Source organism: Schistocerca cancellata, chromosome 5 (genome assembly GCF_023864275.1).
Source record: "Schistocerca cancellata isolate TAMUIC-IGC-003103 chromosome 5, iqSchCanc2.1, whole genome shotgun sequence".
Taxonomy (NCBI): domain Eukaryota; kingdom Metazoa; phylum Arthropoda; class Insecta; order Orthoptera; family Acrididae; genus Schistocerca; species Schistocerca cancellata.
In genome coordinates this window covers 502083993-502098665 of record NC_064630.1, presented here as the reverse complement: position 1 = coordinate 502098665, position 14673 = coordinate 502083993, and the positions used below count along the sequence as shown (strand labels likewise).

Sequence of the window (14673 nt, the reverse complement as noted above, 5' to 3'; positions counted from 1 at the left end):
CACAGATATCAGTCTGATGTAGTAATCATTTTTTCCAGTTTGTTGGATGTTATTGAATCATTGGAAGCTTCTGTCTTTGAAACAGTATAAATTGTAATAGATTTCACAGTAGAAAAAATTATTTTCTTTGTCACCCATTTCAACTTTGCAAATTCCGGTTTTGTACGTGAAACATTTGCATCCACCAACTCTTTTATTTATTTATTTATTTTGATCCAACATCAACTGATTACAAAAAAGGTTTTTTTTGTTCCAGTCTTCTGGGTAAGTCAGAGCATTCTAAATTACCTAAAAATATTACACCATCTGGTCATGAGGAAACTGCTCATAACTGCTGTTATACACTGTAACACAAAGTCATTGAGATGTGACACAGTATTTGCATTATATGTTGGTTTACAATTCAGTAGCTCAGGATTCATTTTCTACTTGACCCTAAGCCATTAACTGGTGCTAAACATGACTTTTGAAATAGGAAATATTTGTTAAAAACCTATGTTGGACCACAATTAGGATTTCATACTAAATTGTGATTCTCTCTTTGTTACTTCTTGTTAATTTGCACTTACCTTCTCAATTAATCCCTCAATCACTCTGTCCAATTTTTTTCCCAGCGTGTAGGTTGCCAGTATGTGGGCATTATAAAAACATCAGTAGAGAGGATATGAAATTAAGTATGTGGTGTGCACCCAGCCCTTGCAAGGCCAATTGAGGAACTACTTGACTGAGAAGTAGTGGCCCTGATCACGAAAACTGACAATGGCCAGGAAAGTGACATTGAACTTTTCTGTCCACAGGGATCCCTAACTGGCCCATTACCCTTCTTATAACATAAAAATACACCTTAAGCACTGATAATGATAGCAACATTGTTATATATGCAAATTACACAGCTCTATTCCCCAAGAACAATAATAAAAACAAAAGTATGTAAATAAAAGCCAACTTGGAAATAAACAATACTATTCAAAGGTCTGCAGAAATAAAGTCACAAAATAACACTACTAAATCACTTCTTTTTTTCTAATTTCAGACTAAATAACAGACACAATCAAGACACTTTTGCATAGCTGCTATCCTTGCGTAATCATATGGCAAATATGTAGTCACGTCCAGAGGCTCTGCCTCAGAAAACTTCAAAAATTAGAATATTGCTTAGCCAATGGCCTTGCCACTTTGGTAACATCAGTTCCCATCACATAATTGAAGTTAAGCACTGTCTGGCTTGGCTAGCACTAGGAAAGGGACACCATCTGTGTCTGCTGAGTGCTGTTGGCAAATGAGGTACATTAAGCCCTTGTGAGGCCAATTTTGGTATCACCAGCAATTTGGAGGCCAAGCACACGAATGTAATTTGTCATGCGTGTATGTCAGCAATAAACATCAGATGGATGTAGATTGACCAGGTCATCCTTCTGCACTCCTATCCAGTCAGAACAAAAGTATCTGAGCTCAAGATTCTGCCATGAGACAAGCTACACAAGTACCATCCAGCAACCATGTTTTGACTGTCAACTGCTAACAGCTCTGCTATCATGATGTGCAGCACACCACTTAGAACTGGACCTAAGACTGAGGTGTGGTTTGGTATAGAACTATGTAATTGCAAATGTGACAGAGCCTATCTTCAGTGCAGGCCTCTTGGCACATTACCACCTGATTTCCAACATTGTCAACACTTAGCTAATGGACACCATCACCAGGCTGTCCACCACTGGGTTGCAGCATCGCACTGCCACATTTGATGCCTAGGTCACAAAGGCTGCAGGAAAAAGGTACGCCAAACTGCTCAACCTGCTATTACAAGGCCTCTGGGGGTCGTGCAATAAGTACCTCATGATACTGTGGACTACATTAATATGATGGCAGGCCCTCTGATTTCATGCAGGCCCAAATGATTAACTCCTGAAGTGTACACAATCACAGTTTGACACTATGCTAACCAAGGCTCATCCACCCCTCTACAGGGCTGTGGTCATCACTTTTGCATTTGGTCCCAAACAAGAATGGCTTGTGGTGGCCATGCAGAGACTACCAAGATTTAAACGTGAAAATGATCCCAGACAATTATCTGGTGCCTTAGCTATGAGACAATAACCATGAATTGTGAGGGGCACAGGTATGTAGTGTGTTATATTGTGCCGAAGCACACACACATATCATAGTTGCTGAGAAGCTCATTCAAAAGACAGCCATTACTTTTTTCACCTCAGTGTAGATCGACATGCCAAATCAACTGTCTATAAGCCTCTGTCTGGGTCCCAATGTTTTTTCCTGTATTTCACTAAATGTATGATGACTTTGACTGACTGTCAGTTATTAATACTGTTTTCGCAAAATCAGTATGGTACAGTTTGAAATCATGTAATACTCATGTGTTAATCTAACCTACTGGTAACAAGTTCAGCATTGAATTATTGGTTTAGGAAAAGTCTTCTATTAAGTTATTAAGCTGTGTGTTACAGCCTTTTCCACAAACAACAAAAGATTCACTGCCAAGAAGTGCAGCCAGCGACCTTATAAACCACATGGGTTAATCATATCTTTTTATTTAGATCTTCTTTGTTCCTTCTTCGTATGACGCAGTGTGTGGAACTGTCTTGTGATACCCCCATCGTAGTTTAGTACTGCATCGGTGAAGAATGCACATATTTAAAGATCCAATCATGGTGGTCAGGCTATCAACATGACACAACCTTTTGGTTTGTTCAAAGCTTGTTAATGAATTTTGGCCTGAGAAACACCGCGTAATCATGGCAATGATTCATTGATTCAGTGTTATGAGGCTTACCATGTTATTTTGCCAACCTGGATGGCATACTAGTATTCTCAGCAGTGCCACAGGCACATGAACAGCATCTCACTGGAGTTTTTAAGTGCCTTGATGCATATGACATTGTTTTGAATGTCTCTAAGAGCATCTTTGGACAACCAGAGATAATGTTTTTGGGCCACTCTATTTCAATAGCAGGATCATGCCCCCTGCTGGAGAAAGTTGAAGCCTTTATGAATATTTCTTGCCCAGAGACAACCAAAGACTTATGTATCTTTCTTGTAGTGCTTAATTTCTACTGTTGCCAACAGCCACACGCATCAGAAATTCAAGAGCCACTTGTGGCAGCTCTAATTGGTATAAAAACAAAAGGCAGGGTGCTTGTGCAGTGGTCACAGTCAATGAAACATGCCTTCAAGGCCGCCAACAATGCTTTTGAGGCCGCCAACAAGAGTATAGCAGAGGCTTTGCTTCTCATTCCTTTTCCTTTAGGTGCACCCCTCATACTATTGATCGATGCTAGCCAGGTAGCCATCAGTGTAATGTATCAAAACTATGTTAAAGAGACCTGACAACCCCTCATTTTTCTCTAGGAAGCTGTTTCCAGCTCAGCAACAATGGAGCATGTGTAGCTGGGAATTGTTGGCAATATGTGTGTCCATGAAATTTTTCTGTCTGCAGCTGGAGGCTGCATTGATATTCAAAATCTACATGGGCCACAAATCTCTGACCTTTGCCTTCTGCCAGAACAATGAATAATGCTCTCCAAGGCAATTTAATCACCTGGAATTTATTGCCCAATTCTCTATTGACATTAAACATATCTCAGGGTTTGATAATGAATTGACAGACTGTTTGTAGTGAGTCAGTGCCATCACAGAGACAATCAATTTTGCATGCCTAGCTCAGACACACCAGTCCAACAAAGAAATCCAAGATTGCATAAACAATACTACAGCAGGCCTGCTGCTAGCACTGATTAATGTTCCAGAGGCAAACACCAAGGTGTATTGCGACACCTCCAGTGGAAAAACTTGCCCATTCTGGCATAAATGTGCAAATAAGTGTTTCATAACCTCAACAATTTATGTCACCCCTGAGTAATGGTGACAACAAAGCTCATATCTAATTGTTACATGTGAACTGGGATACAAAAGGACTGCTATCAATGATCTAACACACATGTGAATTGTCAATGCAGCAAAGTTTCATGACATGTTCACATGCCAATAGGCAATATCCCAGACATGACCAACAGGTTTGTCCACATAACTGATGTCATGGACCACTACCACCATCAGAAGGTCAATGATATTCGCTAACCATTGTTGATGGATTCAGATGCTGGTTGGAAGCTACTCCTAGAGATAATATCTCCATCGAGATGCTAGCTGCCATGTTTATGCTCAACTGGGCCACTCACACAACTGACAGATGATGCCAATTTGAGTCTGATTTGATTACACAACTGAGCTAGTTTTGCAGTGTGTCAAATCACATAACAAAGAGTTATCATCCAGCCAGCAAAAGCATGATCAAGCAGTGGCACTGCTCTCTAAAAGCCATCCTCATGTGTCATAAATGAAAGTGGACAATGACCATAACGTTAGTTCAGCTTGGCCTCCATACCATAAGTAATCTGGACCTCAATGTATTCCATGCTGAATTGATCTATGGGGAAATGCTTTGGCAACCAGGTGGAGTTTGGTGATCTGGGTGCCACAATGGGGGACATATCACAATCACATCAGTTCATAGTCATTTGAGAGATTCGATCTTGCACATGCAACTGCAACCAGCATCCTAACATGGCACACAGCAAATGTTTGTCCATAAAGAATTGAAGAACTGCAGCCACGCCATGCTGTGAAAAGACAGTGTCAAGGCCATGCTCACAGCACCATATACTTGACCACACTGTGTAGTAGCTAGACAAGATAAGACAATGGGCATTTTGGTTAATGACAAGAGAAACAGTGTGTCTATCGATTGAGTTAAACTAGTGTTTGGCCTTCTTCCACTCTGATCAATGCCATCCCCAACAATGCAGATGCAATATCAAACATAGTCTGGACACATTTCTCAGCAAAATTCAAGGATGGCACTATATGCAACAAATGCAGATGACACTCTACTTCCCCAAGGGGAGTTGTGTGGTGACAGGCGGTTGTACAACTCTCATCGCACAATCAGCTGATTCCTTACAAAGTGTCAATAGAGACTGCATATTTGCCACTAGGAGTGCTGAAGTGTGGTTACTCCTTGCTGCAGCATGCAGGCATTCTGTTCTTTTTGAGTGTTATATTTTAGATTATTCCGTTTTTTGACTACTTTCTGAGATTCCTGCTCTCAGTGTCAGTCAACAAATTGTTTCCACTAGTTGTGTTACTGTTATTTGCATTTTTATTATGATTCCTGTAATTTGGCAGCACTCTACTTACAAAAGTAAAGTGCACTGACTGTAGGAGCTGCCTGAATGCAATTCTTCCACTGTAAGAACATGAAATTAAGCAACAAGCCTCAAGCAAAGCAAGGCTTGTGACAAATTTACAGTTAAAAACATATTTTGGTTTCTGTATTTTCTTCAGATCTTTGTTAGTTCCAGTAACTGTTTTCCATAGCCCCTCCTGGTTTAGGTGCATTTCCATCACAAATTCCCAGTCATTGTAGTTAGCCATTCCATGCACAAATTCCCAGTCATTGTAGTTAGCCATTCCAGTCAACTATTCAAAATTAAACTGTGATTGTCCACCTAAAGCAATCTTAAATACATTCAGCTGGTTCAACAATAAATCTTGAATGATTCTCGACAAAAATATGATAGCAGAAAGACAAAAATATGAGAAATTTGGTAACTTCATCAGTAAAAATCACAATAACAATCACAACAATCGTTTCCATGCAGATATCAGTGATCTTGTTTTATTAGTTTCTGAACAGATGGTACTTTCATCAGTCTGGAAACTTCGCTAATTCCTTCCTGGGCCCAGAAACTGTTGGATATTGACTCCAGTTAGTCCTTTGAGAGATTATTAAGTTGGCTTCTTTGATGAATGAAATTCATGTACAACATACTGCCAGGAACATAGATTATCAAACACAATTTGTTGAGAAAATTACTAACAAACAGAACAAATGTGAAAAACCAAGAAGCTACTACCACAATGTGTCAGCAAAAGAAAAACCACTGTTGTTCCCTAAAATGCTGAAGGAGTCTCTAAGGCCTTCACACACAGGCACTATCCCATCAAGCTAGTCCACAAACAGATATACTGCATAATTTCCTCAAAAACCCCTAATACTCCACCACCCCATAGAACCACCTGCAAATGAGCAGCCCTTCATCGTTCCAGAGTGCAGCAACTGCATCAGGTTTTTCACCAGGGCTTCAATCATCTATCTATCATTCTTGGAAATGGCGATATCCTACACACAATCCTTCTCACCCCTCTTACAGTGTTATTCTACTATCAACCCAACATATACAGTATTGTGGCCCATCTCTGTGCTACTCCCACACCTAATTCCTTGCCTGTCGTGTCCCTGTGACAGACCCAGGTGCAAGACCTGCCCACTTCATCCATCTGCACATCCTACTTCAGTCCCATCACAAACTTATCCTATCCTATAAGAGGTAGGGTCACCCGCAAAAGCAGTCACATCATATACTCACCCTGCTGTCATTTTTGCACAGCATTTTTTGTGGGCATGACAACCAAGTACTTGTCCACCCAAATAAATGGACACCACCAAACCATGGCCAAGAGCAGAGTTGAACAACCAATGGCAGAACATGCTGCTAAGCACAACATGCCTGATTTCAGTGTCTGCTTCACAACACTTGTGCCATATGGACACCCCCTCCCCCTGTCACCACACCAGGTTTTCTGAATTATGTAGATGGGAGTTATCCTTGCAACACATTGTTCATTTCCATAAAGCTCCTGGCCTCAATCTCTGCTAGCCCTGACACTACACTAACAGTCTCCATTCGTCTGCTCTGTCACTTCCTCCCAGTCCATTCCTCATGTCATTATCGTCATGTGCTGCATAAACTCACGTGTCTCATTCCTATCCTGTGTACTTGCTGGCTCTCTCTCACCATTCGTATCTCATATACCTGCTGCCTCTGTCTGAGCCATCAGCCATACTTCTACAACTGTGCACAGTGCTTCCTGCCTTTTTTCTCCCCTCTCCCACCCCACTCAGTATAATGCTCATTTTACATGATAAATCAAAATGGTGTGGAATGGGTCACTTTACACTCATATCACAAATTAATAATTGATTTGTAAATATGGCTATATGTTGAACATTTTTTTTTTAGATATACAGACCTGAGTTAGTAATTTCTGCATAACACTTTTTACACATTACGGAAACAGAAATTCTTCTGTGGAACAGAAGGAGTTGTCAAGGAGGATCTTTTTCAGATTGTTCCCAATTTTACCTTGCTGTCTGGCAAATTTTATATCTCTGGGTAAGTGATCAAAAATTTTTGTCGCAGCATTGTGCACCTGTTTTTGTGCTAGAGACAACCTGGTATTGTAATTATGTACATCATTGTTCCTTTTGAACTGTAGTGGATTATTTTTTAATTGAATTTTTGAATTTAATTTTATTTGATCCTGTAAGATTACATTGTGTACAGTAAATGTTCGTGTAATATAGGACATGTCAAAGATTAACATTCTTTATCACTTATTTTTCTACACCTTTAGCTTACATTTTTACATCACTGATAATGAGTAACAATATATAAAAATTTAATGACATAAGTATTCTGCAACACTGTAAAACTCTTTTTCAATGAGATAGTCTTTAAGTTTCTTTGGAAAGTCATTGTGAAGTACACTATCTTGCAGGTTTTTGGGCAGACTTCTTAGTAGTCTGATACCAAAGTACTGGGGTCCTTTTTCTAGCATTGCCAGTCGGTGGGGTATGCTCCGTACTTCATTCTTCTTTCTTGTATTGTGGGTGTGTAGACTAGCATTTGTAATCCAGTCCTCACTACCTTTTGTGATGTACATTATTGTTTTGTATATATACAACAATGAAAAAGTTAAGATACCTAAATTCTTGAAACAGTTTCTGCATGTTTCAGAGGTCTTTCTTCTTAAAATGGTCCTAATTGCTTTTTTTTGTAATGTGAACACTCGTTTTGTCTCTTGTTTGTTTGAGTTTCCCCACACAGTCACTCCATACTGTAAGTATGGTTCGAAAAGTCCATGATACACTGTACACAGAAGGTTCTTGTCTGAATACTGTGATAGCTGCATCATTAAGAATATGACAGAGCTCAGTTTCTTACAGACATTATTAATATGTTTTTTCCATTTCAGTTCATTATCCACAAGAATACCTAAGAATCTAGCAGATTCTACTTCTTCCAGCCTTGTTCCATCAACCCCTCAATCCATGTCTACAGCCTTTTCCTTGTTTTTAAACACTGCATACATAGTCTTTTTTAGATTTATAACCAGTTCATTTTCCAACAGCCATTGAGCTGTGACATTTGCAGATATGTATGCTCTTCTCTCAAGCTGTTCCATATTTTGGTCACTATTTAGTATTGTCATGTCATCAGCATACAATATTTTCTTTTCTTCCTCCTCAACACCTGTATCATTAACAAATACATTAAATAACAATAGCCCCATTTCCGAACCCTGTGGCACTCCATATTTGATGGATTTGGTTTCTGATTGGTACGAGTTTCCTAATGATACATACTGCTTGCGGTTGCACAAATATGATTTTATCCATTCACCTGGTTGCCCCCGAATACCATAGTTGCTTAATTTTTGTATCAGCATTTCATGGTCAATGGTGTCAAACGCCTTTGAAAGATCCAGAAACATTGCAGAGACAACCTTTTTCTCATCTAAGGACTGTAAAATGTGTTCTGTTAGACTGACAATTGCTGATTCTGTAGATTTACCATTTCTGAAACCATGTTGTGAGGGCCTGAGAATGTTATGTTTGTCCAAATAGTTAACTAATCTGGTATACATAAGCATTTCTAGGATTTTTGAGAAACCTGATATCAGTGAAACTGGTCTGTAGTTGTTGGGATCATCCTTACATCCTTTCTTGTACACTGGCACTACCTTCGTTATCTTCAGTTTTTCTGGAAAAATTGCATCCCTGAAAGAACAGTTTGCTATGTTCAACAGTGGTGATATTATCTCCTCACATACCAGCTTTATCACATGATTTGATATTTCATCATCACCAGCTGATTTCTTGGACTTCAGTTTCTGTATAGTTTTCCGCAATTCACCTTCTGTGATTGGTCTTAAGAACATAGTACTGCATGATCTTCTTGGTACCTTAATACCCTTCTGTTTTTGACTATTTCTTTCCAATTTTAGGTTTTCTACTACACTGATATAGTTATTATTCAGTATGTTTGCTATTTCCATACCACCTGTGACCACTGTGTTGTCTATTTTAATTGACCTAATACCTTCTTCTTTGTTTGACCCATCTTTATCCTTTCTTTTGGCATTGATTGCATTCCAAGCTGCCTTTGCCTTGTTTTTTGAGTTCGCTATAGTGGTGTCAATTGCTCTTGCTTCCACTTCTGTTATTGTTTTTCTATAGTTCTTTTTTAACATTTTATATTTTTCAGCTTATTCACAGTAGCAAATATGAACAACAGTCAGCTGCATAATGGAATGACACTGAAAATTTGTGTCAGACAGGGAATCGAACATGAATTTCCCACTTATCGCGAGCAGTTCCCTTATTTTTAAGCTATCTGAGCACAACCCAAGGTCAGACCCAAACTTCCATAATTCATCAACCATTTGTCTACAGCCTGTACTTATACATCCATTATGTATATCCTCATACAAGGGAGACATTTCACTTGAAAGTTGCTTGCCTGATGTCAGTAGATAAATACAATATTGCACTGCCCATATTTTTCCAAATTACAATGTAATGTTTCTTCATATATGCATGCATGGTTGTAGACATATGGTTGACGACATATGGAAGTTTGATGATGGCACGATATTGCAGTCCTGTGTTATTCTGATTACGATGCAAAGTTCCTTTGGACACGAACACATGTTCAAAGGGACAGGAACTGTGGTGACTACAGCCATTACAAAACACATACAATGAATTTGCAGTTGTGAATAAGGACTGACATTGGCTGTAGAATGGAATGACAATGATGAAGATTTGTGCCGGACTGGCAGAAATTTTCATTGTCATCATTCCATTCTATAGCTGACGGCAGTCCTTATTTGCAACTGCAAATTGATTTGATGTGTATGGAAGTTTGGGTTTGGCCATGAGTCACACTTGGACAGCCTAATGGTGAGGCAACTGTTCACGATAAGCATGAAATCTGGGTTCGAGTCCCGGTCCAGAACAAATTTTCATTTAACATCATTCCATTATGCAGCTGATGGTTGTTCATATTCACACTCCAAATACATTTCATGTATTTCATAATGGCTGTAGTTGCTGTGGTGTCTGTTCCTTTGAACATGTATGTTTCAAGGAACATTTCATTATAAATAAGAATAACACAGGCACTGCAATATTGTATTTATCTGCTGACACCAGGCAAGCAACTTTCAAGTAAAATGTCTCTACTGTACAGTAATATACATAATGGATGTGTGAGTACAGGTTGTAAACACATGACTGATGCCATAATGGAAGTTTGGGTCTCGCCATTGGTCATGCTTGGATAGTCAAGTGGCAAGGTGACTGCTCATGATGAGTGGGAAATCTGGGTTTGAGACCCAACGTGGCACAAATTTCCATTGCTGTCATCCCCTTACACAGCTGATGGTTGTTCATATTCACAATTGCAAATACATTTCATGTACTTCATAACAGCTGTAGTTGCTGCATGCGCGCATGTCCAAAGGAACACTGCATCATAATTCAGAATAACACAGGCACTGTGTTTCTACAATTGAGAGTGAGACCATTCAAACAAATCCAGTCAATGATAGTTTTAAGAACACTGTTTACCATTGCACATATTTCTGTATGTATGCTTGGACTGATTACAATATTAGTGCCACCTGCAAAAAGAACTACTCTGCTTGTTACGTATTGTACAGAAGATCACTCACACATACAAGGTACAACAGTGGGCATAAAACTGAGTCTTGAGAAACCCCATAAGTAATTTTCCCCAGTCAGAATTACATCTCCAGTCTATATGGGCTCAATTACTAAGTATAACTTTCTGCATTCTTTTGGTTAGATATGAAATTATCCACTGGTTAGCTAAACCATCAACCCCATAAAACTTCAATTTATCTGGGAGAATGCTGTGACTCACGAAGTCAAATGCCTTAGATAGGTCACAGAAAACACCAACCAGCACTATTTTATTATTTAGTGCTTGTAAAATTTGTCAAGTGAACATTTAAATGGCATTCTCAATAGAACAACTCTTCTGAAACCCCAACTGTGTTTTGCTGAGGATACTATTGTTGCAAAGGTTCTAGACTACATCACTTTCTCTAAAGTTTTGGAAAATGATGTTAGCAGTGAAACAGGTTGGTATTTATTGACAACTGTTATCACCTTTTGTTAAAGAGGGGTTTAACAATGTCACATTTCAGTTTCTTTGGTAAATTGCCTTAAATTAGTGATGCATTACATACTTCAAACAAAAATGGGGTTATTAGATGGAAAGAAATGTTTAGTACCCAATTCTATTTGAGATAATGTATAATTTTCTTAATTTGAGAAAGATTCTGAGTGCTTTTTGTAGTGTGCAACTACTGCAGGACTCTATTTGTTCTTGTCAATAGATACACTTCCCTTTTCCTTTCACAAGATAATTTAATCGCTATAGTGATTAATAATTCTTTGTATGGCTGTTGAATGTCCTTTCTGATTAGCTTAAGTGGAAAGATATTTTCAAATAATGATTTGACTCTATAATATAACAGAAAAAATTTTATGTTAGAATTTGGTTTACTATGAATTTCATCCCAGGTCATCTCCTGTAAACTATTCTTAAAAACACTTGCCCTTGAGTCATTAATTACTCTCACTGATTTCCAAAGAGGAGTATCCATACTGTTTAAGTCACTAAATTATTTATCCTAACAGTGGATCATGATCAGAGTATCTGTTACAGGGTAAACAGTTATTTTGTTGCATTGAGTATTACCAAAAAAAACATAATAAATTAGGGTCCTACAGACTTTATCAAGTTAAGTTAATTACTGAGATCAAATTGTAGGATTCAAATTAGGAATCTACATCATTTTTCCTAGCACAATCCTCTAGAGGATATATGCTGAAGCCTCCACAGACTAATAACTGCATGCTGCTGTCCAATAGAGAGCATGGTATGGAATCCAGATTCCTCATAAACACTTAAAAATTTCCCAGTGGGGCTCTATACAGTTACAATTAGAAGTGAACATTTTTCAGAATTTATTCACATGCATATCCATCTATGTGCTGATCACCAAAAAATCTACTTGTCTCAATATTTCTGAACTTGTGTTCTTTCTTAATATACGTAACAACTCCTCCTTTTCCCACGTTAATTCTGCAAGAGTAATCTGCTAGGGTGTAATCTTATAATTAAATGTATAGCAAAAGAAATTGAAATGCCACTTCTCTCACTATCAAACAGAGTACTTGATGAAGGAATATTCCCCGACTGTCTTAAGCTCACAGTTACATTGCCTGTGTATAAAAAAGTGAAAGAAACTTCCCAAATAACTACAGACCCATTTCAATAGTACCAATCATATCAAAGTTAGTAGAAAATTGTGTGCATCAGCAGATATACAGGTATTTTGAAACCAACAAAATTTTAAATGAACAACAGTTTGGATTTAGTTCACACCTATCAACTGTAAAAGCAGCAGAAGCTTTGGTGAGCAATGTTTATGAAGGGTATGAAAAAAGGGTATCAATGTCTGGAACACTTATTGACCTAAGTTAAGCTTTTGACTCAGTGTCACATGACATACGGTACTCATCAAAAAGTTAAAATACTATGATATTGAAGATGACACACTCTGACTATTCAGATCTTATCTAAGCAATAGGTTACAACTTGTATATGCAAATAAGCAGAGGTCAGAAATACTCCCTATAGAAAGAGGAATACCCCAAGGCTCTGTTTTTGGACCTTTTCTGTTCATTGTCTATGTTAATGACTTCTCGAATTACATACCATGTAAGAACATACTATATGCTGACGATATGACATTAATAAGTACAGGAGAGAACTTACAGAGTGTACTGGACAAAAATAGAGACATGATGCAAATGGCTAATTACTGGTGTCAGCCTAACCAGCTGTGAATAAATCAAACAAAAACAGAAGAAATAATATTTAATCTCAAAGTAACTAAAAATGAAAACAAAACAGTCAAATTACTTGGACTAATCATAGACCAAAAGCTCTCTTGGGAAGGACACACCAATTATCTACGTAGTAAACTAGCACGAGTACTTTTCTTATTGTATAAATTAAGAAACAGTGTGAGCAAGCAATTGCTACTCCACTCATATTATGCTTTTTTTCATTCCCAACTGCAATATGGAATATTGCTTTGGGGTAACTCCACAGGGGCTGAATGTATTTTCAGATGGCAGAAGAAAGCAATCAGGTGCATGGAGGGGTTAGCACCCAGAGTGTCCTGCAGATATTATTTTAAATCTCTTGGCATAATGACAGTGCCAAGCATGTACATATATAACTGTCTAATATATGCCAGAGAAAATCTGAAAAAATTGAACATGAGATGTGATGTGCATGCACACAGTACAAGAAACAGTCACCTGCTGGACTTGCCTTCCACAAGACTTGCTGTAGTCCATAATAACTATAAGTACTTAAGCACAAAATTTTTCAACAAGTTACCATGCTCAGCTCATACAGTACTACTAAACAAATATAAGAATACATTGCAAACCTGGCTAAAAAACAACGAATTCTATACAACTGAAGAATTCTTAGAAACTAATCATCAAAATATATGTTTTACCTAAGTTATGAAGAAAATGTTTTGATATTATATAAGCTAGTTATTTACTGTGATTCTTTTCTTATGTGTGTATTTGATTACTGTATAAAACATTGTTTTACATAATGCTGAAGAAAAGGTCTTTAGTTCCTTTTCTCCCCTTTCTGTAACTATTTGAATATCGTACTGAAACTAAAACCCTCTGTAAACTCTGACAAAGCCAATTGAATGAAAAATACTGAAAGGCTAATAAAAATATTCTATTCTATTTTATATGTAACTTATCCAAACCAGTGGTTAGTGGTGCTCAGATAGGCATACAATTTCTCTCTTTTCAGAGCTCTCTAAATTTTCAAAACAGACAAGAAGCTCTTATACCTTGTCACTCAGTCCTTTAATATTTTGATAGAGTAAGCTAATTTTATTTCTCTGTGCTGTTGCAAGCATTTTGTCAAGCTCTTCTGTTATTCTGCCTTATTTCAAAACTTGGTGGCTGAATCCTGATTCTAACCTAAAAAGTATGCCTCTCTGACATTAGTAACACAGGAATCTTTAATTGCGTGATGGTGCCCCCCACCCCTTATTACCTGCAACAAGCTCAGCCAATCTATCTTTCCCTCTCCTATGGAGGTGTAGGCCATGTCTATATCTCCATCTTTCAATTGTAGCAACAAGCACTGCACTCATATGATATTTCATTTCAGTCTGCATTCAACTCGGTGTTCACATGGCTCATAGCAGTGTTAACCCAGGGGTCGTCATGGTGATGCAAGATCTCCACAAAACTCACATTTGTGCATATAGTTGCTACTCATATTTCATTCAGGTCACCCCTAAATCTGTAATTACTGTCCTTAGTCATGCTGTTCCCTGCTCCACCTTCTACAATAACCTGATCGTCTTTGGCAAAACCTTCCCACA

The 14673-nt window shown here is 38.1% G+C and overlaps 1 protein-coding gene across 1 annotated transcript in view; it reads right to left on the bottom strand.

The window, feature by feature from the left end:
* Positions 1-14673, bottom strand: part of LOC126188632 (dual specificity calcium/calmodulin-dependent 3',5'-cyclic nucleotide phosphodiesterase 1-like) — a 590211-nt gene that overhangs the window by 20608 nt on the left and 554930 nt on the right. The window lies entirely within an intron of this gene.